The 26,985-nt window shown below is 43.5% G+C and overlaps 1 non-coding gene across 1 annotated transcript; it reads left to right on the forward strand.

Annotated features, from left to right (window-relative positions):
• The first annotated feature begins 11,558 nt into the window (after positions 1-11,558).
• On the forward strand, positions 11,559-11,676 carry LOC123433646. The gene has a single exon (XR_006624985.1). It is a non-coding gene; the product is annotated as a U5 spliceosomal RNA (small nuclear RNA).
• The last annotated feature ends 15,309 nt before the right edge of the window (positions 11,677-26,985 follow it).

Consider the following 26,985-nt stretch of genomic DNA (forward strand, 5'->3'; position numbering starts at 1 on the left):
ACTCCTGGGCAAACTGAATTCAATTAAATTCAGTCACCATTTTGAATTTTGGAGTAGTTATCATACATTTTGTTCAGCAAACTGACTGGGAAAGATTTGTTCAGTCCCCATTTTGTTCAGCTCTAGTTGATGCCTAGGAGGAACTGGAACAAATTATGCTTGCCAGATAAAGATTTGAGGACAAAGCTCCTTAACCCAAGGGCCGAAGTGAACAAACATCCCAGCAGTCCCAGCAATCATGTCTGACTTTGATTTGCTCCAAAATTAACAGTGAATTTGATTGAATTTACTCTGTACCTTCAGAGTGCACATGAGCAGTAGCAAGGGAACGGAAGAAGCACGGGAGATAGCAGAGCTCCACACCTCACTGGCGGAAGCTCGAGGAGATGCAGCAGCCGAAGCACAAGGAGAAAATGTAGCCGGAGCTCGAGGAGAACTAGCAGCGGGAGCTCGAGGGCACGCGGGAGAGCAGTTTCGGACAGCGGCACAGGTCTAGGCGGAGGCCGCAGAGCAGGTCTGGGTGACGACGGGAGAGCGGGTCTGGGCGGCGGCGGGATAGCGGGTCTGGGCGGCGGTGACATAGCAGGTCTGGGTGGCAGAGGCAGAGCAGGTCTGGCCGTCTGGGCGACGACCGCAAAGCAGGTCTGCACAGCGACGGAAGAGCGGGTCTGGGTGGCGGCGACAGAGCATGTCTGGGCGACGGGAAAGGGTCGCGACGGCTTAGGTGTGGGCGGCAACGGCGAAGCAGTTCTTGGCGGCGATGGCATCTACGCCCATAGGGAATCACGACTGGAGAGGGTCGCGGCTGACCGGCGCTTGCCGTGGCAACGCGCAGGCGACGAGCAAAGGAAGAAGACGGGGCTAAGGGGGTCTGTTTGACACACTTTTCAGATTGTAAGGCTGATTTTGCAAATTTACCTATGAACTAGGTACCCGACAAGAATATTGGGACGAAGGGAGTAGTTGTATCAGCATACATTAAATACTTTTGTCAACCCCTTGGAATTAACAGTGGAAGTAATCTTTTGAAGACGTTTGTTAAGAATACTCTTGAAGAGAAGGAAAGATAGAGAAGTTGCAAGTTAAGAAACATGCAGTTAAAGATTATTGTTGAAGAGAATGGAAGGAGTAGAGACTTGCAAGTTAAGAGACATACAAATGCAACTAAGATCACTATTGAAGAGAATGGAAGATATAGTTACAGGTTTAAGAGATTTGCAAGTCGTCATGAAGAGTTCGAAGTCTGTATTAGAACTCTTATGAAGTGCAACTGTGCAAGGTCAGCAGCGAGTGCACTTTATTACTTGTTTTACTTAATCTGTGTGTGTCTTTCACTATTGGAAGATAACACGGTTTGGTTGTTGTGTAGTACTTTGAAGAAATTCTGTTATATTGCTCAGGACCATAGGCTTTTAATAACCCTTTTTAAGGACGGATATGATATTTCTACTTTGTTGGGTCCGTTGCACGGAGCCGCGGGGATTTGGTTTGGTTCAGTACTTTGATCCCGATGATGCAGAGAAGTCACAATTGTTTTTGCACGGGTCGGTCTTGGCAGAGAAGTCACAGTTGTTTTTGCACAGGAGAACAGAAAGAAGCCTGCTGAGATGAGAACCAGAGAAAGGTTTGCTCTTCGCACCACATGTACCTCGTAATAAGTTAAACTCAAAGTGCAAGAACGCTCAGTTCACTATTTGCTTGCACCTCCTGCAGTAGCAGGGGTCGGTCTTACGATCAACGCCACTCCCCTTCTCCAAGGGGCCGTCCATCTTACCGTGGCCGAAGCTACTCAAGGTACGCATCTCCTTGCATCTTCATCCTAGCTGCCAGGCTTGAGATTCTTCGCCCCTTAATGACACGCCAAACCTGCTACCTTTTGACAAGTCTCCATCCCCTTGGCCCGCGAGGCGCAGATTCAGAGACGAGTCCCCCTTGCGCTCCCGTTCGCCTGTGGACAGCGGATCGAGGAGCGCGAGTCCATTGGATGGGAAGTACGGCAGGTCCTCACGAGGAGAGAGGTCCACGGACGGCAAAGGCTTTGTCGTCGGTCAGCAGACGACAAAAAAATAATCCGGTGAAGAGGTTCTTTGCTGTGTGCTTTTTTAAAGCGGACGGCAAAGAATCTTTGCCATGAGGGGGCAGACGGCAGATAGACCAAATGTCCCGTTAAGTGTTAACCGCAGGCCTCCTCTCTTTGTCGTCTGCCATCCCTCCTTTGCCATGTGGGGGCAGACGACAAAGGGGGGAACCAAGCCCCTCTCCCTCGCCTCTTTGCCGTCTGCCATCCCCCCTTTGCCATGTGGGGGCAGACGGCAAAGGGGGGAACCAAGCCCCTCTCCCTCCTCTCTTTGCCGTCTGCCATCCCCCCTTTGCCATGTGGGGGCAGACGACAAAGGGGGGAACAAAGCCCCTCTCCCTCCCCTCTTTGCCGTCTGCCATCCCCCTTTGCCATGTGGGGGCAGACGGCAAAGGGGGGAACCAGCCCCTTTTTATTTTATTTCTGATTATATCCAGCATTTTTTACAATAATCAGGATATGTATATATATATTTGACAAAAATAAATTTGTTTCCGTACTCATAACCATATTAAAATAACTTTCATCCATAGTACATACATATTATGCAAGTTCCATCCGTACCAAACCATATATTACACCAGTTTCATCCACATGCATACAAAGTTTCATATATATCCATATACTACAATAGTTTCAATACAAGCTTCCGTGAAGCCATGGTACAAGAAATCATCTTCAAGCATTCCATCAATATAATCCAAGCTTCCCGTGAAGTGAATGTAATCTGCAAAATGACAAATAAGAAAGTTAGAAGAATAATACTATATGAAGAAGCATATAGGTTATTTCGGAGAGAAATTAGCTAAGTATAGGCCATTTAATAGCTAAGTTGGGTGGAATAGGTCATCTTGGAGCTACATAGCCTTATTATGTCATTTAGGGGAGAACTTAGCTAAGCATAGGTCATTCTAGAGCTAACTTGGATAAAATATGTCATTTTGTAGCCAACTATGATTATTAATCCATTTTGACCTTATTATGTCATTTTTGAGCTAAATTAGTCATTTTAATGAGCTAACCAAGGTTCTTATGATGTTTTTACCTAACTATGCTAATTATGTCATTTTGGAGGATAATTAGCTAAGTATGTCTTTGTTGGGGAAAATAACCTACGTAGAAGAAGAAAGAGAAGAAGCAAGAAGATAAGAAGCAAGAAGAGAAGAAGAAGGAGAAGAAAAAGAAGGAGGAGGAGGAGGAGGAGGAGAAGGAGGAGGAGAAGGAGAAGGAAGAGGAAGAAAAGAAGAAGGACAAGAAGAAGGAGAAGAAGGAGGAGAAGAAGGAGAAGGAGCTTCTCTCCTCCTTCTCCTTCTTCTTCTTCCTCCTTCTCCTTCTTCTTCTCTTCTTCTTCTTCTTCATTCCTTTCATTTTTCCTCTTTCTTCTCCTCTTGTCCCCTTCTTCGGGCTAAATTAGCTAAGAATGCCTTTTTGGAGCTAATTATGTCATTTCGAGGATAATTAGCTAAGTATAGGTCATGTTTTATTAAATAGACCATTTTGGAGCTAACTAAGCTAATTATGTCATTTAGGTGGAAGCCTAGCTAACTATAGGTCGTTTCGGAGCTAACTTGGGTAAAATGTGTCATTCCGGAGCAAACTATGCTTATTAAGCCATTTTGGATCTAGCTAGGCTAATTATAGGCCATTTAATACCTAAGTTAGGGGGAATAGGTCATCTTGCAGCTACTAAGCCTTATTATGTCATTTAGGAGAGAAATTAGCTAACTATAGGTCATTTTTTATTAAATAGGTCATTTTGGAGCTAACTAAGCTAATTATGTCATTTAGGTGGAAGCCTAGCTAACTATAGGTCGTTTCGGAGCTCACTTGGGTTAAAAATGTCATTTTGGAGCTAACTATGCTTATTAAGCCATATTGGAGCTAAACTGGCTAATTATATCATTTAGGTGGAAGCCAAGCTAAGTATATAATATTCATGAGCTAACCAAGGTTCTTATGCCATTTTGAGCTTATTATTTCATTTTTAGCTAAATTGGTCATTTTAATGAGCTAACCAAGGTTCTTATGATGTTTTCACCTAACTAAGCTAATTATGTCATTTTGTAGGATAATTAGCCAATTTAGTCTTTCTTGAATGAGTCTAAGCTACGTAGAAGAAGAGAAAGAGAAGAAGCAAGAAGAGAAGAAGAAGTAAAAGAAGAAGGAGGAGGAGGGTGATGAGGAGGAGGAGGAGGAGAAGGAAGAGGGGAAGAAGAAGAAAAGAAGAAGGAGAAGGAGAAGGAGGAAGAAGGAGGAAGAAGGAGAAGAAGGACTCCTTCTCCTTCTTCTCCTCCTTCTTATCCTTCTTCTTATCCTTCTTCTTCTCTTCTTCTTCTTCTCTTTTTCTTCTTCTTCTTCTTCTTCCTTCTTTTCATTTTTCCTCTTTCTTCTCCTCTTGTCCCCTTCTTCGGGCTAAATTAGCTAAGAATGTCTTTTTGGAGCTAATTATGTCATTTAGGTGGAAGCCTAGCTAACTATAGGTCATTTCGGAGCTAATTTGGGTAAATTAGGTCATTCCGGAGCAAACTATGCTTATTAAGCCATTTTGGATCTAGCTAAGCTAATTATAGGCCATTTAATACCTAAGTTAGGGGGAATAGGTCATCTTCGAGCTACCTAAGCCTTATTATGTCATTTAGGAGAGAACTTAGCTAAGTATATGTAATTTTTTATTAAAACACTAGAAATAACATACCATTGTCGTCATCACGACGGTGAAGCACGGTGGCTCTGGCTTGTTTCATCTGGAGAAGGTTGCCCTGGAGAAGGCCCCATTGTAGAAGGGTCGTGCGATGCGTTTCGGGAGATATTCTGCACCAAACATCGTTTGCAATGTGTCGTTAGCATGAGGACACTCTTAAGATCACTACACGCAAATGAAACTCACCGTTGCCGCCATGTTAATGACTGGCATCGGCGGAGGGACTTGGCCGCTCTTCTCGCACATAGACTGTACGTTTGGTTTCGACAAGTCAAACTTTTTTATTTATTAATGAAACGAACATTAAAATGCAAGATTTGAAATAACATGAAGAAGAAACTTATCACGAAGAGCTCGTATATGGCCCTGTTAGACGCAAAACCATTAGCGACTTGTCTCAACTCGGCGTCCATAGACTCTGCATCAGCCTACAAGTTTAATATGAAAGAATGGATGCATTAGCCGCAAATTAGACCAAGAAATCAAATGGGCCCTTAATGGTAATTAATTACCCTTTGTTTGAACCAAGAGATGAAACCGGGATAGTCGCCTCCATGCTTTGCGAGAAGCTCATACTCTTCGACGGAATCCTTTTCGATGACCGCTCCATCCGAGAATTCGGCACGTATCGACTATATCAAATATCCGGGAATAAGAGTAGTTCAAAGCAATTAGAAGTTGCGGGACAATAATTTACCGAGAACTTACTCGATGTACGGCCGCACTTCTGTTAGGTTGGTGAAGATATACAATGAAATGGTCCACCATTCTTTGACATCCAACGATTTCCCTTTCGAACCACCGGATGGTGCGAGCTTACCTTTGAATAGGCTGAGGTTGGATCGAACTTTTTTTGGATCGCCATCATTGCACCGAGGCTTCGGGTTATGCAAATGATGATTTTTGGCTTCGTAGTGTGCTGTCACGAAGTTTGCCGCCTCCTCAGTAATGAATGCCTCGGCCATCGATGCTTCAATTCTATGTTTACTTTTACACTTAGCTCGAAGTGTCTTCTGCATCCTCTCAGTTGAGTAGCACCATCGATTTTGAACGCCCCCCATTCTTGCCTCGATCGGGAGATGCAAAATCAAATGTTGCATTGGATTAAAGAAGCCCGGTGGAAAGATCTTTTCTAATTTGCAGATCAACTCCGACGCCAACTCTTCCATTTCATCTAGCAAGCCAGGCGATAGTTCTTTCGCACAAAGAGAACGGAAGAAATAGCTCAGCTCTGCCAGTACTAGCCATTCATCCTCAGGGATAAAGCCACGCAACATCACCGACATTACCCGCTCAATCCATATGTGCCAATCATGACTCTTGGGACCAAATATTTTCAGTTTCTCAAGACTCGCTCCCCTCTTTAGATTCGCAGCATACCCATTGGGGAACATCAACCGCATTTTCACCCACAATAGCATTTCCCTCATAGCTGGCCTTTCAAGATTGAACCATGCCTTTGGCTTCGCTATGCTTTGCTTTCCTTTCCGTTCTCGCAAGTTTTGCAACGGTCTATCACATAGAGCCTCGAGGTCGATTCTAGCCTTAGGATTATCTTTTGACTTCCCCTCTATGCCGAACAATGTACCAAAAATGGCCTCCGCAATATTCTTTTCAGTGTGCATCACGTCGATGTTGTGTGGGCAAAGGAGGTCTTTGAAGTGAGGCAGATCCCATAAGTATGACTTGTGAGTCCAGGCGTGTTCCGTATTATACCCTTTGAAGTATCCTGGACGCAAAGGATCAGGCTCGAGAGCGTTTAACTGATCAAGGGTCTGTTGGCTTGTCAACGTAGCTGGTGCAGTGTTTTTGACAACTCTACCTTTGATGAAATTCTTCTTGTCTTTTCCGAACTTATGGCCAGGATCCAGGAATTGTCTATGCATGTCGAAGCAATAATACTTAAGACCAGCCTGCAGCCAACGAAACTGAAGAGCTGCCTTGCATGTGGTGCACGGGAACCTTCGATGCACACACCAGCCAGCGAATAGCGCAAACGCCGGATAATCATGCGTCGAGTACATGTACCACACATGCATTTTGAAATTTTTTTTGATAGCCGCGTCGTAGCTCTTTATCCCATTATCCCAGGCTTCTTGCAACTCATCCTTAAGCGGCTGCATGTACACATTCATATTCTTCCCCGGATAGTTGGGCCCTGGAATTATCAACGTCAGGAAAATGTTCTTTCTTTTCATAATCTCTCCGGGTGGCAAATTTAGTGGAATGACAAATACAGGCCAACAACTGTATTGTGATGCCGTCATACCATACACATTGAACCCATCCGTGCTGATGGCAACTCTAGGTTGCCTTGGATCTTCCGATTTATCCTTATGTAATGCATCGAAGTGCCTCCACGCAAAACCATCTCAAGTGTGTACCAGCATCTTGTTCCCATCCGCATCTAGTTCGGTTCTTTTGCCCAATTTGTGCCATGTCATGTGTCTGGCCGTCTCTTCGACCATGAAAATACGTTGAAGTCTTGGTACGATTGGCAGATACTGAAGAACACTAATGGGGATTTTGGTCTGATTCTTCTCACCCATACCGTTGTCTACCACAATATACCTGGAAGAGTTGCAAATGGGGCAATAGTTCAAGGCCGCATACTCAAGCCTAAATAAGGCACATCCATTCTCACAGGCATGTATCTTCTCATAGGGCATCTTAAGTACACGGAGGATTTTCTCTGACTGGTACAGGTTTGTAGGCAGTACATGGCCTTTGGGTAGAAAGCGTCCAAATATCATCATCATCGCGTCGTAGCATTCTCTGCCTAGGTTGAATTGAGCCTTCAGAGCCATTACTTGCGCGATGGCATCCAGCTGACAAAGCCCAGTCTGCTCGTGGAGAGGACGTTTTGAAGACTCAAACATTTCATAGAAGGCCTTTGCAGATTCCTCCATCTCATCGTCTGAATCCCGAGCATCATCAAAGTCTTGCACCATGTCTTCAATCCCGGTACCATGCTCGTCGGTGCGACGACGAATCACCTCAGCTCTGGCACGTTGGTCAGACTCACCATGAAAAGTCCACACCGTATAATTAGGCGTAAAACCCCACTTCTGCAGGTGTTTACCCATTTCAAACTCTGTCTGCTTTTTCCAGTTGTCGCAGTTGGGACAGGGGCACCATGTTTTTTGCTGGCCATTTGTAAATGCGGCTCTCACAAACCCCCTGGTTTTTGTTAAGCATTCATGGGTCATGTCTTTCTGACTAGGGTGACCAGTGTACATCCAAGCAGGATCACTCATGTTGCCTAGCTACCTATGGGGGCACAAGAAATAAATATATAATTCATCATCTATATTCATACGCTAATAAAGTTTGTCAGTTTTATTACGTCCATGCAACCTACACGCTAATAGGTAAAGATAGGTCCTAATCCCACCCGAGTATGTGTAGATTGGGTTCGTTTTCCCATGCTCTACTCCAAATGCGGCGCAGAATTTCGGCATCACCTCCCCGTTGTTCTCCTGATACACGTCTCGGCAGTAAGCAGAGAGGATGTGTACCCGGAGAACAACAGGGAGGCACTGACGAAATTCTGCATCGGATCCAGAGCACAACATATGGGAAAACGAACCCAATCTACACATACTCGGACTGTCCATGGATAATGTTGGACAATTCGAAAGGATGGCGGTTATAAATATGCAAACGGGAGACACATACTGGTCAAGCATACTCATGATTGAAGAAACCTATAGCTAGCAAGTTTCATCGACACGAAGACCGGGACAAAGCAAATTAAGGGGGTAGGAGGAGAAGTCATTTGTGCTCACCAACAAACGCAAGGGAGGAGCTCGTCCAACGCACGTGGAGGTCATCGAACAACTGCACATTGAAATTCACACGATCAACACAAATACGATGTTTTTATAATTAACATAACTATGTGACCTAACTCATAACTATGTGGGTCAGTGTCGTCGGGGGTCGAGGGCCACCGGCGTCGGGGGTTGGGGTCTTTTCGGTCAACAAGAGGCCGAAGAGGTGTCGGGGCTCGGGAGTTGGGGGTCAGTGGCGTCGGGGGTCGGGGGTCGAGGGTGAGTGGCGTCAGGGGTTGTTGAGAATATTATGGTTGAGAGGGATGTTTCAAAATTTCATTGTTTTGTCCGGTGAAAGCACACACACCACAACATAGTGCACCGGTTAATTTGACCTCCCACTAATTAACTAACCTACAGAATCTACCACTAAGTAACTAAAAAAGAATCCAGCTACCACTAATTAACAAAACAGAATCTACCATTAAACTACCTACTAAATCTACTAATTAACATAATCTACCACTAGTGAACACTCGGTCACATTCTGGCAACTGATGAAAGAGGAGCTGGGCGTGATGGTGGCTAGTCCACCGGTTAATTTGACCTCCCAGAAGGCTCTCTCATCTTGGTTGCTTGAATGGTCGCTGCCGCTGCTGACCATGAGAAGGAGCTCATGCTACAGGCTACTTACGGGCTATGGCTCGCCAGAAACAACACAAGGGAGGGGCGGAAGCTGCAGCAGCCACATGAAATAATAGATTCTCTGAAGGTGCAACTGTCAGATTGGAAAGCAGCGAACGGGACAAGGGTGTCACAGCCGGAGCCAAAAACCATCCAGAAATGGGAGCCTCCTGTCAATGGATGGGTAAAAATAAACTCCGATGGCGCGGTCTCGAAGCAAGGAACAAACAGTGGTGGTGGGGCAGTATTCCGGGATCATAATGCGATGTTCTTGTCCGTAGTTAGCCATTTCTTCCCAGGCATTGCTGATCCCGAAGCGGTAGAAGCGTTGGCGTGCAAAAGGGCACTATAGGTGGCTGTTGGTCCTAACATCCAACGAGCACATTTGGAACTGGATAGCAGGGCACTGGTGGTGAAGATTAATCATCCAGATAGGAACTTGTCTGTTGTCGGGCCTTGGATATAAGATATCAAGACAATGCTTAATTCTTTTGATGAGTTCAAGGTCAGTTGGATTTGTCGTTCGGGTAATATGGCCGCGCATAAGCTAGCTAGGGTAAGTGTAGGGGAGCTTCGTAGTGAAACTTGTATGCTGTCGGCCTTGGGTATAAAAAATCTACTAATTAACTAACTAAATATAACAACTAACTAAACTACCAACTAACTAAACAGAGTGTACCAACTAACTAAACTACCACTAAATCTACTAATTAACTAACCTACAAACTAACGACTAACACGAACAAGATCCAAAATTTGAATGTGCATTACCACTAACAACTAACCTAATTAACAGTAGGTAATTAACAACTAACCTAATTAACGAATTATACGAAAAAGGAAAAAATAGGGACTCACGGGAGGGGGCGGCCGGGCGATGAGGACGGCGCACGGAGGACAACCCGTAGAGGAGGAGGGGGCGCGGGGAGGAGGTGGTGCGGGGCAGCGGCGCGGGCAGGAGGTGGTGCGGGGCAGCGGGACGACGGCAGACGACGCGGGGCAGCGGGACGTCGGCAGGCGGCGCGGCGCAGCGGGACGTCGGCAGGCACCGACGCGGTGGGGGATTCGAGCACTGGTGGGCTACGTGGGAAGCGTCGGTTGGAGGGGGCGGGCGTGAGGGTGGGTGGTGGGCTGCCCCTTTGCCGTCCGCCGTGCTCCCACGTAGACGGCAAAGGCCTGCAAGGCAGACGGCAAAGGGGCCGGGTGGTTAAGGCATCGGGTGGGGGTGGGGTTGGTGGACCGCCGTCCCCTTTGCCGTCCGCCGTGCTCCCAGGCGAACGGCAAAGCCCCCCCAGGCAGACGGCAAAGGGGAGGGGTGGGTGGGGGTGGGGTTTCTTTCGTTTGGGGGGGGGGCCTTGCCGTCCGCATATGGCTTCTTTGTCGTTCGCCAGCGGACGGTAAAGAGGTGACCGACGGTAAAATAAACTTTTGCCATCAGCCACCTTTTTTTCGTTAGCACTGTGACACCTGACGGCTCTTTGCCATGCGTCAGCGCAAATGCCAGGCAGACGGTAAAATTCTGAAATCCAGTAGTGGCACTAGCTCTGCTCGGGGTTTTAGAAGAGACTTTCACGCGGTGATCTAGTTTGCTATCCCTTTTGTGGACCGTGCTATCTGTGGATTTATGTAGAGAAGATTGCCGTCATGTATCAGCAAGATATGTCAAACTGTGTGTGTGATTCTGTACTTCTGCACTAGATTATTCAGCGCATAAATAAATATGACTCTGCATATCCGTTGCGGGCAACACTGGGCTGGGGTATATGCTGTCAGCAGAACAGCACATAAGTCTGGTCGACAAAAAAGGATCCAAACTGTCCAAGCTGAAATGCTGTCATCTTATTTTCAGCTTCTGCATTTTAAGCTCAACTCTCCTATACACAGAAAATAATTCTTGTTGACCAAAAAGGTGAATAGCTACACATGAATGTTTTTCTTTCCTGCAAGATCGGTGCATGGGTTTCTGCATGATGAACACAATAAGCATGAACATATCTGCACCATCGACACAACAAAGCACAGCGTGCATGACGAAAAGAGGCGGCGACAGATTTTTTTCCACGCGCAAGCGCCGTCGCACGATCGTGAAAAGGCCGTCATGGACAGCTGCTTTGGGCCGTTTGCGTCACTGCTCCTGGGTTGACAGCCAACCCGGAATGGCCAAGACCACGTGGGCTTTGCTCGTGCGTTCGTGGGAACGGGTAGGGGGCAAGCAGTGGATGCACAAATGGTTTCATTTAGTCCCACCTCGGCTGGCTAGGGGAGAGAGTGCGGGGGAGGTGGGCTACATAAGAGCGGGTGGCGCATGGGTTGATAGGCACGCAGCTGCGTGGTGAGCACAAAGCGAACTATTCTTTCGCCTTTTACTAAAGAATACCGTGTGCACGCCATACTAAGCAGCATACGCTAATTTTTGAAGGGTGTCTCCTCTCTGTGAGAAGGCCCCACCAAGTACTATGAATTTTAAATTTTGTTCCTTGGTTCATTTGAACGAAACTAGCTAACTTTGTGAATGGTCCCTTCTCTGTGAGAAGCCCCCTCCAAATCTGAGTTTCATTTTTTTTGTTATATATTTGGACAAATTGGATGGTTGACCGAGGGATGGCAAGCAAACTACTCCTACTAGTTTAATGTTATGCTTATCAGTTGAAAAGAAGCACCGAAGTTTTACTTGGTTCTTCGTCTGGACAGCTCTCTTCTGACCGGGTCTTAGAGCAGCAAGCCAGCAGGTAGGGTCAACCAAATGAACTAAAATGTGAATTATGAAAATTCAAACTAAAAGGGTACCGGGTACCCTGCTTATGCCGTTCATCGGACGAGAGATTCGGTCAATTCGTTTAGTTGCCCCATTAGCATCCATCCATCGTCTCCGATGCCAAAGGATAAGCTTTTTCCTGAAAGACAAAACAAGATGCAGAGGATAATGCGATGAGGGTCGCTGTCATCTGCTTACCTCATGCGAATTTCTAGCCTCGTCTTGGCAAATTCAACCATTATATCCATCGTAGAACGCGGTTGTTGATGGAGGCCGGTCACATTACTTATTGTACATGATGCTTGCGGTGTGAGAGTGAGACAGGACGGCTTAATTGGTTGATTTATCCGCGAAGCCGACGTACGTGATGCTTGCGGTGTGAGAGTGAGACAGGTAGGCTGATGAGTTAGCGTTCAACTTTAAGCGTGAAGAGTTTCTTCCAGTAATTGTACATTTGATCTTTAATTAGGCGATGGACCGGTCTAGAATGCTCTGTTGCCAAGGGAATTCCAGAGGCCGTACTTCTAAACCACAGGCAGACTCTCGATGGCGTGTACGGCGGCATCAAGCCAAAGTATAATACTCCTATTACGTAGCCAGTATTATACGTAGTACGAGATCGATCCGTAGACAAGGATATATAGTCACATGATTTTGTATGTGTTACCGAATCAAAGGATGATCGGAACAACGCATACGAATCTCACGGGGAATTAATGCGTTTTCTACACACGGGTCGTCTCCCAAGAGAGAATAACATTGGGAAGCGTATGAGGCTCGCTGCACATGTCACTAGGATATCACTGCCCCCCGCCCCAAAATCCAAATGCCTACTTTTCCGCGAAATAAATAAATCCAAACTGCGTACTGCACGCTGCGATTAGTCTACGGCTCGAGAAAAGAAGGGGCTTCTAATCGTTGATTAATGGTGCCCACAGCTGGACTCGTCGCTGGCCAAGCTGGAGCCTCTTGATCCCCACGTACACACGCCATTCTTAACGCCTAATCATGCTCCTATACTACTACTACATGCAGTTGCTTAATACCACTTTCAGTTGTTATCAGTGGTGGTGGTGACTAATTAAACTCGTACGCCCAATGAAACAGTTCATGGAGAGGGCAGGCCCCATGGCTCAATCCAATCCACATCCCCCTCTCTTGCCTGCCTACTCATCTGGGATTTAATTGTGTTCTTTTGTGTATTATTAAGTCAAAGGCGTTAGAGGTGTACTTTTAACCTAACATCACACATATCTATACCTAATAATAAAGCGGCTATTGCTTCCGTCGGAAAACCCACCACACCATTTTTATAAAAAAGCCCCTGTATTTTTGTTATTCAACCCGCGCTTCAATTTCTCATTATGTTGAAATTAACAATGGACGGGTTGATTTCTCAACAAAATAGGATAGGACTAACTACATTAGTTAGTTAGCTTATTATTTTAATAAATCAAAATAATTATAAAAAGATTAAAAGCGTGTGGTATTTTTTTCTCCCGCTGCAACGCACGGGCTATTTTGCTAGTGTATATATATATATATATATATATATGTATATGCTAGTTCTTGGGGATAATGCATGCATAGATCAGGCACCCATATCTTGGAACAGTGGGTTGGAGATGAATGCTGGAGCTGCCTTCCCAGCTGTACTGTGTAGAGGTGGTGGCTGGTGATTGCTTGATCTGGATCGACCTGTGCAAAATAATTGTGTGCACTGCATTAAACTAGCTAGTAGGTCATAGGGATATATTAGATCGATTCATGTTCATTAAGCTAGCTTGAGAAAGTGGGAATTTGTCTACTTCTGCTTTGGATTTCAGTGGTCAAATCAAAGATAAAATAACTCTCAAATAAAAGGAAGTACGAAACAATTTCAAATGTATTCAGACTAAGGTTATGTTTGGCAATAAGGTGGATTATGATATTTTATATAGTAAGATCAGGTTTAATCTTTGCTTTTGGCTGGCAAACCCCCCTTGAATTCGAGGCTGTTTTGCCACATCATAGTATAGCAACCCGTATGTAATGGTCCCGAAAAACCCACAATCCAAACAAATATGACTGCTATAAAATGACAGTGCACATTCGTCTTAACTAGCTATATACCGTGTGTTGCAACGGAAGCAGCTTTATTCTAGCAGTTCGACGTACATTTATTTTTTTGATTAGATTGAGATTGAGATATACCGTGGGAAGGGAATTCATAGGCAAAGGTAAGGAAAAACATGATGTGATTGGGATCGTGTACTTACAATTATGAGATTTCATTCCCTAGAAACGAGGAGGTGGGCGTCGTTTGAAAAATAAAAATATTATGGGTTATCACGTGGTTTCAAAAAATCGGTGAAAGGGAGCATTTATCAATGAAAGGAGTGGAAGCGAAACCAAAAACTTCCATTTAATAGTTGTAGAGATTAAGCCTCGACCCTATGTACTCGTTGACCATATAGGAGTATATGAATTGTTAGTGCATAGCTATTACTACGAGAACCGAGAACATTGAATACGATTTTCAGACAATAACCTGTAGTGGTTTCGAGTCTCGCCTCCAAGCATGTTAGTCATGGGTATTGAATGCGGTTATAGAACCACATGCTTTTACTTTCTCACTGAAGGTAGTTTTCTGACCATGAACCGCCTTGGCTAGTATTGCACACGCTTTCTAATGTAGAATCTCATATACTCCCTTCTTCACAGTTTATAAGGCATGCACATGTACCTAGATCATCAATTTAACTTATATAAAATATATTGTTTAACATAAAAATTATATCATTATAAAATAGAACATCTAAAGTTTCTAATTATATATTTTTTGTAATATATGCCTTTTATTAAGTTGGTCAAATTGATGACCTAGATACACGTGCCGGACTTATAAACTGAAACGGAGGGAGTATTTTAATTTCATGGCTGGAATGTAAAGTGTCTTTGCAGCCTTCAAAATAAAAATTCATAGCAATTTCATAGAAAATTCACATACATACACACATCTGCATACCATAGTTGCATTGCATTTCATGATACACTTATATCATTTTTTGTGGGGTTGTCCATGTAAATTATAGTTGGAACACATGACCATTTTAGTGAGTTGTGCAGAAGTCATAAAATGAGTATCTGCAATAGGACATGCTATCCATATTAAGATGAAATTTTTCTACATCAAGTTTGAACGTTCGCTAACAATTTTATCTTTAAGCAAAATTCACATGGGCATGAATTTAGCAATTACCCACTTTCATATGTTTCTCTGATATTATTTCTAAAATATGAAAGGTGAAATTTTTCTCATATTTTGCCAAGAGATTTTACATGTTGAGACTAGTATGTTTCAATATTATGAACCCAAATATCTGCTTGATCATGGGACGACCCTAGGGCATGGAAAAAGGCGCAACGACCTAGGGCCCATCTTAAATAAGTGTGCAATATGTCTACATACTTCAATAAATAAATAAATACATGTTTTTCAAAAATAAAATCAACATGGACAAATGTCATATCCCCCCTCCCCAAATGCACTTCACCATGTTGTGTTTATTCAATAATTATTTATAATTGAGTACACTTATCTTATAAAGTTTGTTACAGCCGTAAACACACATGGAAATTAATTCTTCCTATCCAGACAACCCCAAAAGATAAGAGAGAGGGAGAGGCTTCAGTGCTATTTTTCTGACCTTTTCTGAACAATATTTGCATCATATAACCACATATAAATTGTGTGTTGAGACTTTATTTGCTAACTAAAATTAAGTTTTTAATGTTTTATACCTTCATATTTTTCATGATACACAATATATGTTGTTGAAAGTACATACATTACTCTATTAAGGTCATTGTGCCTTAGTCGCACTAGGTCTGGCCCTGACTTGGTCCCAAGGAAAATGTTTGGCTTCCAAGCTCACATGCTCGTATCCGAGCAATAAATTCAAAACCTGTTTTTTTTTTAAATAAAGACATTCATATTTTTTTGCGAGATCAATGGTAGTTTATTTTAAGATGATAGAGTTACAATCCATAGGCATGAGATGCTCAATAGATGGGTTTTTTTTTCTGTCAATCCAATAACCGTGGCTCGCTCAAAGTGACTATACCTTACCAGATAATCAACAACCCTATTTTAAGAACTATGAATAATCTGGGGCACAAACTTTCTACATACCATTAAAGACTTAATTTCATGAATAAACAATTGTGTGACTAGGAAAACAAACTTAGTCCTCTAAACACTTACTTCATCTGTAAATTAATATAAGAACGTTTAGATTACCACTTTAATGATCCAAACATACTTATATTAGTTTATAAAGGGAAGTACCTTCTAGAGTACGTTTTTCTTTAATTTTGCCCAAATCAATGCATATATCGTTTCTCCAGGAATTATTGCATGCGATTAGAAACACAAACATGTTCCTTACAAAAAAGATCCTACATCAAATTGTGCTCAGAGTTGAGACACTATTTCTTTGCACTGAACTAGGCTGTGGATGGACCCTGATGTAATTTTTACTATGTTTATTATTGTTTACAGACGACGAATAGATTGAGAATTTCTCTCTCTCAAAAAAAGAAGTCTTCCCAAGGTCCGGGAAACCTGTGCTCTTTCCCTTTGATTTACCAGGAGCTGAGCTTTAGTGACTTACTGCAACTTTTTCTACGGGGATGCAACGTGATTTCCAGCTGCGCCTGCGGCCAGATCGAGCATCCGCACGATTGCAGCACCACGTACGTCGCCGGTTGGTCGTACGGGCCTAGGTGGGTAGTACGTGCAAGTACCACGGTGGGTACGGCGAGAGCTTTGACTTGTTCAACCCTGGCCTTTGGATCGAACACCAGCTCGGATCTGCTGTTTCATGTGCTCACAGGCTCAAACTCATCATCGTCTTTGCAAAGGTGACCAACACATCTACACATCTGCCTCTTGGGTTGGGTTTTGACCACCGCGCGCACGCGTCAAGTTCCTGACCTTCCATCCACACCTAGTCTAGCTACCTTACCTCGAATGATTTGTTTGATCGTCAGGTTGAGCTACACTTTTCTTCCAGGATTTTCACATGAATAGTTTTTTATCTGTCTAAAAAATAGTTAGTTTCGTGCAAAATAATAATAATTAGTTTCCACGAGAGCCGGACAATTTCCCATTTTCTTTTCAGAGTGGCAATTTTCTACTAGTATTACTGATGATCAGGGAGGCGCAGAAGCCAGTCTTTAATATACGGCGTCTGCTCTCTCCCCCTGGTCCAGGAAATAAAGGAATGCGCGTGCGACGTAGAGGATGAAGAACTCCTGTGCCACTCAAGATCCACCTGAACTCGTCGGCGCTGCGAGTGCAAGGACGACGCGCCCGGATCTTCCGTGGCCGTACGTCTAGCCGGAACAACTGGCCACCAGAGAGGACCACACCAACGACAGCATCAAGCTGAACCAACTCCCATAAATAATTCGTACCCATAGGCCAGAGCTACGTACACCTGTACAGTGATACAGCCTCATTACAGATATGCCACGGATACTTGCTTGATCTGGATCGACCTGTGCAAAATAATTGTGTGCACTGCATTAAACTAGCAGGCCATAGGGATATGTTAGATCGATTCATGTTCATAAGCTAGCTTGACAAAGTGGGAGCTTGATAAAGTGGGAATTTGTCTACTTCTGCTTTGGATTTCAGTGGTCAAATCAAAGATAAAATAACAAATAGGCCCCCAAATAAAAGGAAGTACAAAACGATTTCAAATTTATTCAGACTAAGGTTGTGTTTGGCATCGAAGTGGATTATGATAATTTAGATATGAGCCCCGCTTCGGTACACCTCCCACAAAACGTAGAAGGATAGGAAGGTCATTTCCTTCAAACGTATTTGTGTACAGTATATACGTACGCCGCCACGTCGGCACCGCTGACGTGGAAAACCGTCGCGTCGTCACGTCGCACCCCACGCCCCCGACCCCGGTTGACTCGTCGTTCATGCTGGGCCAACCCGTCGCTTGACCTAATTCACGTCGCCCGCGGTTGACCTCGCCGCCGCCGACGCCCGTGACGATCAGCCCCCGCCACACCTTCTCCACATCGCCGACGGCGACACCGCCCAGTTTCGGACCACCACGTCGTCGCGGATCACCCCGTCGCCGGTCCGTCCACGCGTTCGCGAGTACCACCCATCTACACATCGCCGCCTACGACGCCGCCCCGTTCCAGGCAACCACTCTGCCGCCGCCGACATCACCCCGTTCCCGACCGCCATTGCGCCACCTCGTTCCCGATCACCAAGCCGCCGCCCCGTCAAGGATCATCCCCTGCCGCCGGAGTCATCGTAGGTTTGCGACCTAAGCTGTTGAAATAAAACCGAGTCTTATACAAATATTTAATTGTAATTTTTTATATCTTTACTGTTGTATAGTGCTTGACGTGTTTGAATGGAGGAGTACACTGGTTATTCAAAGGATGAGTATGATATAGATACCGGTGATGCAACTGATAACAACTCTATTAATGATGATGATTATGATAGCGCCAATGAATCATGGTCTTCATATGATAATTTACCTTCGGAGGATTTTCAAAATAATGAAGATGATACATGCACTGAAAACGTAAGTGATATATATTTAGATTTTGAAGTTTGTAAAATACAACACAATGTTTATTTCATGTGTGTATTTATTGTACAGGAAGATGTGGATATTGAGAATGCGAAAAATAATAAGGATGACTCTTTCTACGATAATGTAAATCAGGTATGTTCAATCATTTTTGTACGGTAGCCAGTAGTGTGAACTAGATTATGATAGAGCATAACTCACATGGTTTTTTATGTATTTCTTCAGGAGGACATAAATGATTGTATCGATGATGACGGTGAAGTAGAGATTGACATTGCGGAGACTGAGAAGCTAGAAAAGATGCTGGATACGCATTGTAAGGTTATGGAAATGACATTTAAATCTCAAGAGGATGCGTACATATTCTACAAGAATCACGCGAAAGAGCGTGGGTTCGGCATCAGGAAAGAGAAGGTGAAACGAGGAAAAAGTCCTGCAGGAATTATAAGCTTCATGCGGTTTGTTTGCTTCAGAGCAGGAAGACGGCGGAGGAAATTCATAACCATGGATGGCCGCACCCGCAGATTAAGGGGGGAGACTCGTTGCGATTGCGGTGCACACTTGGTGGTGAAACTGGATAAAGCCCGTGGAGTTTGGTTCGTCGCGGCATTTTTTGATGAGCACAACCATGACCTCGCTCGACCCGATGAGGTGCCATTTTTATGGTCACATAGACGGATAGATGATTTCCAGAAGGCGGAGATTTTAGCGCTATCAGGGAAGGGGATCCGAAAGCACATCATAGTTGATAACTTTATCAGCAGACACGGTTCGTATGATAAATGCGGACTTGTGTGGCGTGATGTGTACAACCTATGTTGCAGAGATAAAAGGAAGCTCCTTGCTAAAGGTGACGCTGACACGGCGATTGGCATAATGAGGAGTAGAAAGGAGAAAGATCCAGACTTCTTTTTTGAGTATATGCTGGATAAAGAGGGGAGATTGAAGATCATGTTATGGTGTGACACACAGTCTAGGCGAGACTATCAGGATTATGGAGACGTGGTTGTGTTTGATAGCACGTATAAGATGAACAGATACGGTATACCGTTCATCCCATTCGTCGGTGTTAATAATCATCGTTGCACCACCGTGTTTGCTTGCACCATTGTGTCCAACGAGACCGAAGGAACCTATGTGTGGCTGCTCGAGACCTTTCTGAAAGCAAATTGTCAGGTAAAACCGAAATCAGTAATCACAGATGGAGACACTTCAATGATTCGAGCTATTCGTACTGTTCTTCCGGATATTTTCCATCGACTTTGTTCATGGCATGTGGAGAAAAATATGCAGAGGCACCTTTATCACAAATCATTTATGGAGTTCAAATCACTGATTTATTATGCGACCTCGCCAGCCAACTTTGAGAAGAGATGGAATGCTTTCATTGTTAGGTGGCAGACACCTAAAACTGAACATTGGCTTAACAAGATGTACAGAAAGAAGACACTATGGGCAGCATCATATCTTTCAGATGGATTCTTTCTTGGTATGCGTAGCAATCAGAGAAGCGAAAGTCTGAACTCCTCCCTTCATCTCCATTTGGACTATGGTATGACTATTGTTGATCTGGTAGTACATTGTGAGAACTGTTTAGATCGCCTACGTGAGAACGAGGTGGAAGATGATTGCACTGCTAATCAGTCACTTCCACCATCAATTACTGCATATAAGGCTATTGGGGATCATGCTGCCCTTGTTTTCACTCCAGCTAATTTTTATATTCTGCAAAAAGATCTTTTGAAGCTAGCAGAATTGGAGATATTTGAGACGCTTGTGGGAGTTCAGCGGTCTACTTATATATGAACCAAGTAACTCAGATGAAACGATATCATGTAGTTGTGGAAGGATGGTTCAAAAAGGGCTGCCTTGCAAACATATTTTCTTTGTGCTGGTGAATGTTCTTAAATTGTCTGAAATACCAAATTGTTGTGTGCTACGTCGGTTGACGAAACATGCGAGACATGGATTGCCTGCGTAGCGCAAGAGTGATCTGTTTGGCTGGGGTTGGTCAGGGGAAGAACAACGTTCTCAGTATAGTAGGCTTAGCATAAGAGGCGCACAAGCTTTCCATGTTGCATCAAATGATACCTTCTTGTTCGATGATTTGATGAAGTGTCTGAATAATATAATATTACAAAGAAAGATCCCACTTGAAGAAATAATAGGCCACATAAGGTATAAGAGGATGATTGCAAATGCACCTGAAGAAAGTGGAGCTACTATTGGTGATCCTGCGAATATAAGGTCCAAGGGTGCACCTAAAAAACCAAGAAAGGTGGTCCAGAAGTTACGAAAAATGGTAGACCAAAATCTTTTAACGAAAAATATTGTGGTCCTTTGTGTAGCCTATGTCACAATCCGGGTCATAACAAGGCAACATGCAGCAAGAGGTACGTTTTACACAAATTAAGTTTTTGAAATGATGTATTTTATTGACTTTATTTTCTAACAAATATTTCATATTTATTATGTAGGTACGAACGGTAAACATGATGCTTCATTTGTTAAAAGAAGACAATATAAGACATTTGTTATATCAATAAAATTACGTTGTACTTGAAATATTATATTTTGTATGATGTGAGAAATGTACCATCACAGTGCGTCGTCGTTGTACTGAAAATCTATTTTATATTTATCTATGAGACATTTTTGAGGTGTTTTCTTGATTATGATGTTCTGATTTATATTAATAGTGTTGATATTATGTTGTACCGTCGCTGAGCGTCGCTGTAGCCGCTGGTCCGTCGCTACAGCCGCTGGACCGACGTTACTTACGACGCGAGGCCGCTGGACCGACGTCATGTACGACGCGAGGCCGCTGGACCACCGTTATGTACGACGCGACGCGATGTTAATATAAACATGCTCGCTGGCGCAACGGCGGTAGCCCAGTGCCTTTCTACGGACCGCGAGGTCGTCGGGTCGACTCCAGCCGTCGCCCGCGACGGATTATTTATATTTTTTTCACATGACGTCGGGGAGCGCGACTGGACAGCGACAGGGGGCTGGGACGGTACAACGACGCAGCGACAGGGCACAACGACGGGGGCTGGCACAGGTCGTCGCTACATGGGCTGGGACGGCGCAGCGACGCAACGACGACCAGAACAACACATCGACGGGGCTGACGCAGATCGTCGTTACAGGGGCTGGGACGGCACAACGACGACCAAAACAACACAACGACGGGGCTGGCGCAGATCGTCGCTACAGGGGCAGGGACACCACAGCGACGACCAGAACAACACAACGACGGGGCTGGCGCAGATCGTCGCTAGAGGGGCAGGAACGGCACAACGACGACCATAAAATCAATACGAACTTATTTCATGGAATACCAAACAAATTATCTTTCAAAGCATATTGTATCATTACAATTCAAATAAGTATCGAACACATCAGGGAAACCTTCTACGGGACAAAACCCCTCTGTGTTCTACAACTTAAGCTTGCGAAATAAGTCTCAATACTTTGTGCTTCACTTTCTCAAGAATGTTGTCCTCTGAAAATATAAGTTCAGCAAGAATTTTACTCCTTGATTCATTAATTTTGTCGTGGTCAAATGTAGATGTTCACTTTTCTCCATCCCAATATTCGATACATCTTAAAACAAACAACCTGCAAGAAACTCTAAAAAAGCGTTATGTTAGGTAATGATTGAATTAAGCTTATTACAATAAAAGTGTCATAGCATTTATGACTTACCCATCAGTTTGTTTTGGCATTTCATACTCCACAATAGGCCATGCAGAGACATCAGGAAAATTACTTTTAACTTGTTTATTGGCGGCCGCAATATCTATAGCAATTTGTGTTTTCTGATAAAAATAAATTTAACGTTATCATGATACATATTGCAACACGGTAGAAAGTATGTAACGAAGAAAAGAAAACATACCGGAGTGTGAATGTTTTTATGAATATTTCTGTCTATTGGACCAAGTGAATCAAGAACTTGAAACTCTTTCGTAGTGTTGTGCATGACGTTCATAGGAAAATAAGCCTACGAAAAAAAATCATATTAACTTTGTAAATAAATGTTAACTTTATTAAGAAAACAATACCTTGTCCGTGCTGAAATACTCGTCCATGACTCTAGTGATAGTTGTTGTTCTCTTTACCAAAAGCTCCATCTTGGTATTCCTGCCTGTCACGCGACCAACTGCTTAGTCTAGAAGCCATTTCGACACCCATGTCGATAATATATGACGATCTGTTACTTTAGAACGCTACTTAATTTGTTTACAATAAGCATTTATAATCTGTAAAAACAATGCAATATTAACTTATAAGTTCATGGTCATACGCGAACCGAAAAATAATTGTAAGTAGTAGCACTTACAGCGCCACACAACCACTTCTTTTTTATGATGTCTCCAAGCATATCTGCGGTACAAATGTCTACATCTGGTGTGGGTATATTAACCTCTAAATCTTCCCTATGTTTACCATTTTCTATGAGAGTGTTAATATAAGCATTTGCAGCCTCTACGTGCTCTGCATCCAGGTACTCCGTACTAACCATAACAACATAATTTCCAAACAAAGCTGCATAACAAATTAGTTACAGTCACATAAAACTATGAAAAAACTAACAATTGTAATTTAAGTAATACTTACATTTCTTTACACGTTTCGGCCCATCCATTTGTTCATAAGGAAACTGTAGCCATCTCGAAGCTTTGCGCACCCGCTTGGCATCGTGTACATCCTCATTTAATTTGTCAATGGTAGCCTCAGACCCCATTGGAGAAACATCATTTTGCATATCATCCAGTATTAAAATGCCACCATTCTCTGTGGTTCGTGTAACCTTAGAGAATTCATTTGTTGGTAACGAAGATGACGATCTCACAGGTGAATTGTTACCATTAACAATGAAAGGATCATTTGGGGCACCTATCCCCGATCCATTGATGCGTGCGCCGGTGTCATCATTCAACTCCTCATCAATAGGTATGTTCGTGAAAGATGCATTATTTTTCTCTTCCCGACGTTCACCCAAAGGAGATGAGTCAACTTCTGGAAAATATTTGGGAGCGTACTTCCTCTTCATCCAAATCTCACTTTCATCCACACCTTTTTCTTGAGGATTGATGTCCTTGAAGGAAGGTTTGTATAAATTGAACACCTTCAGTACATGGCATCTTACAATTAATAAGTGATGATGCAATATTTACCTCGGCATATTTTGTGGGAAGGGTAAGAACATCCTTCTGAATTTGTTTCATGATATTGATGACTCCACTTGCACCTTCATTCCGTTTTGATGTCTGTGCCTCCACCTCCGAAAGTGTTCCTTCTTTGGCTACCTTCGCTTCTCTGTGATCTTTCCCAATTACATCATCGAACTGTATAATGTCGAAAGACACTCAATTAAATGACATAAACAGTAACAAAAGAGATAACTTGACAATAAGGCATAACTTATTACCTTCCCATGGCCACACCCGTTTTCTCAGTCGTACTCGTCATGCTTCTTGGCCTTAATTTCAGACCAATTAAGCACTAGTGGATACTCATATGACAAAGGTTCGTCTATACCTGTCGGCTGCACTTTTTCTCAGTATGAGTATTGCATGGTACATAAAATATTAGCACTATTACAAGTTTATAAACAAAATTTAAAATGCATTAATAAAATACCTGAATTAGCGATAAGTTGCCGACCGACCATTTGAATTTGTGCTGATCTTTAACTGTCTTTGCTATTCCATCAATGCACACGTGTAACACAAACGCATTCCAGTTATATAACTTGATAGTGTCTACATCCTCCACCAATGAATACAAGTGACGAGGAACAGTCTTCGTGGAGTGTGGTGCTATGACGGTGCCAATAAGAACGAGTACGGTCCTCCTCACAAAATCATCATCAAATGATCCAGACTTAACAATGTGATCGATCAACTCGTCTATGACTATTGTACCAGTTTTTTCATTCAAGAATCTACTTGGTACATAATCTTTTGACCCCTCTTCTAGTGTTGCTAAATGTTTTATCACATCTTTGCCTTTATTTTTTAATTCGTAAATGTGAAACACATCAGCGGACCGTACTGTCATCTCAACCTTTTTAGGTTGCAAAACAAAGCTTCTTTTAGTCACATCATACGATTTAATCGACTATTGAAGTAGATTCTTTCTCATAAGCACACTAGGAATACGCAACATATTTTGTAAGCTAGTACCACGTAGCCGCAAACGTTGCTTCGGATTCAACTTTTCCACTAATGTACACCATTTTTCAATCAAACAATATATTGCATTGTGCTCCTCCATACTACACAAACAAAATTATAGTACATATTACTAATTTATAATATATTTTTTAGAAATTACAGAAAATTAAAAATTAACAAACATTGAAAATTAGTACCTTATGCCGTCGGTGAGTTTATCACGGCGCGTCGACGTCGTACGTCACTGCGGCAGAAACCCCAACGGACGGGGACGCGCCGATCCCGGCTCGCGACTCAACGTCGCACGTGACGCAACCCGGTGACGAGACCCCGACGTCAGTGCTGATGACGCTCGGCGAGACCCTCGTGAAGCAGCGCGGTGACGAGACCCCGACGTCAGTACTGATGACGCTCGGTGAGACCCCCGTGAAGCAGCGCGGCAGCGACACACCCGACCACGTGACGAGAACACCAAGGTGAACCTTAACGTGCCCACACGCGTCGGGACGGTAGTGGACGTTAGGTTTAAACGGACGGACGTTGGCGTTAGGTTTACCTATGACGGCGGCGGTGGCGTTACCTCAGCTCAGATGGATCTGCGACCTCGCGGGAGGGTATGTCTAGGTGAGGGGTCGAGGCGACACGACGTGATAAGGAAATCCCAACAATCACGGTACACCCGACGATAACCGACGCGACCACGTCGTTAGACCCGACAAGGGAAGGAAATCCCCAAAGATGCGGACACGTCGGTAGACCCGACGAAAACCGATGCGACCACGTCGTTACAGCCGACGTTTGGAAAAAAACCTACTTATTTTTCTTCATAAAATTCCCGAAAAGTCCGGAACGTGACAAATTTTGCCAACTTTGTCGAAACTCGTTCAAACTTGGCATGCACATCTAAAATATCAACACCAAGGGCCTACCAAAATATGAGATCGTTCGGAGTTGGTCGAAAAATCCACTTCTCTAAAACGGGTTTCTCACACTAGCCTTGTAGGCTCCGTCTCGGAGCACCTTCTTTTTTTGATAGTCAAGAGAACACCCCATGTTTTTTTACAGACTCACATGATGAAAACAGCATCACATGCACAATTCTATACAATTTTTACACTAGTTACATATTATATTATTTTATTTTGTACAAAAATCCCAGAAATGCCCCCCGGACGTCTACCCCCCTAGACGTCGACACATGGGGGTAGCAACTGCTTCATTACACCTCCAACATGTTAGGAAAAGCCTTACAAACATCCTACACCATCATGCTACCCCGATGATCAATGTGAGCATTACCGTGTATTCACTTCGATCAATCCATAGTGTACACATGAATCTTTCTCCCTCACCCTTCACTTTGTGAAGCAACTGGATCTTCAGAGACTCAGAACGATGTGTAATTTTTTGTAGTGACTACCTACATCGTGCAAACCAAGCATGCGGAATTTCAATGTGTTTGCAATGATTATCCAGTTTTTGCATTTTTTCCATCTAAAATGACCGAAAAAGTCCTGAACGTGACAAATCTTGCAAACTTTGTCGAAACTCGTTCAAACTTGGCATGCACACCTAAAATATCAACACCAAGGGCCTACCAAAATATGAGATCGTTCGGATTTGGACGAAAAATCCACTTCTCTAAAACGGGTCTCTCACACTAAGCCTTGTAGGCTTCGTCTCGGAGCACCTTCATTTTTCGACAGTCAAGACAGCACCCCATGTTTTTTACAGACTCACATGATGAAAACAGCATCACATGCACAATTCTATACAATTTTTCCACTAGTTACATATTATTTTATTTTATTTTGTACAAAAATCCCAGAAATGGCCCCCGACCGTCTACCCCCCTAGACGTCGACACATGGGGGTAGCACCTGCTTCATTACACCTCCAACATGTTAGCAAAATCCTTACAAACATCCTACACCATCATGCTATCCTGATGATCAATGTGAGCATTACCGTGTATTCACTCTAATCAATCCGTAGTGTACACATGAACCTTTCTCTCGCACCCTTCACTTTTTGAAGCAATGGATCTTCAGAGACTCAGAATGATGTGTAATTTTTTGTAGTGACTACCTACATCGTGTAAACCAAGCATGCCAAATTTCAATGTGTTTGCAATGATTATCCATTTTTTGCATTTGTTTCCGTCCAAAATGCCCGAAAAAGTCCCGAATCTGA

The sequence above is a fragment of the Hordeum vulgare genome, chromosome 2H (genome assembly GCF_904849725.1).
Source record: "Hordeum vulgare subsp. vulgare chromosome 2H, MorexV3_pseudomolecules_assembly, whole genome shotgun sequence".
NCBI lineage: Eukaryota > Viridiplantae > Streptophyta > Magnoliopsida > Poales > Poaceae > Hordeum > Hordeum vulgare.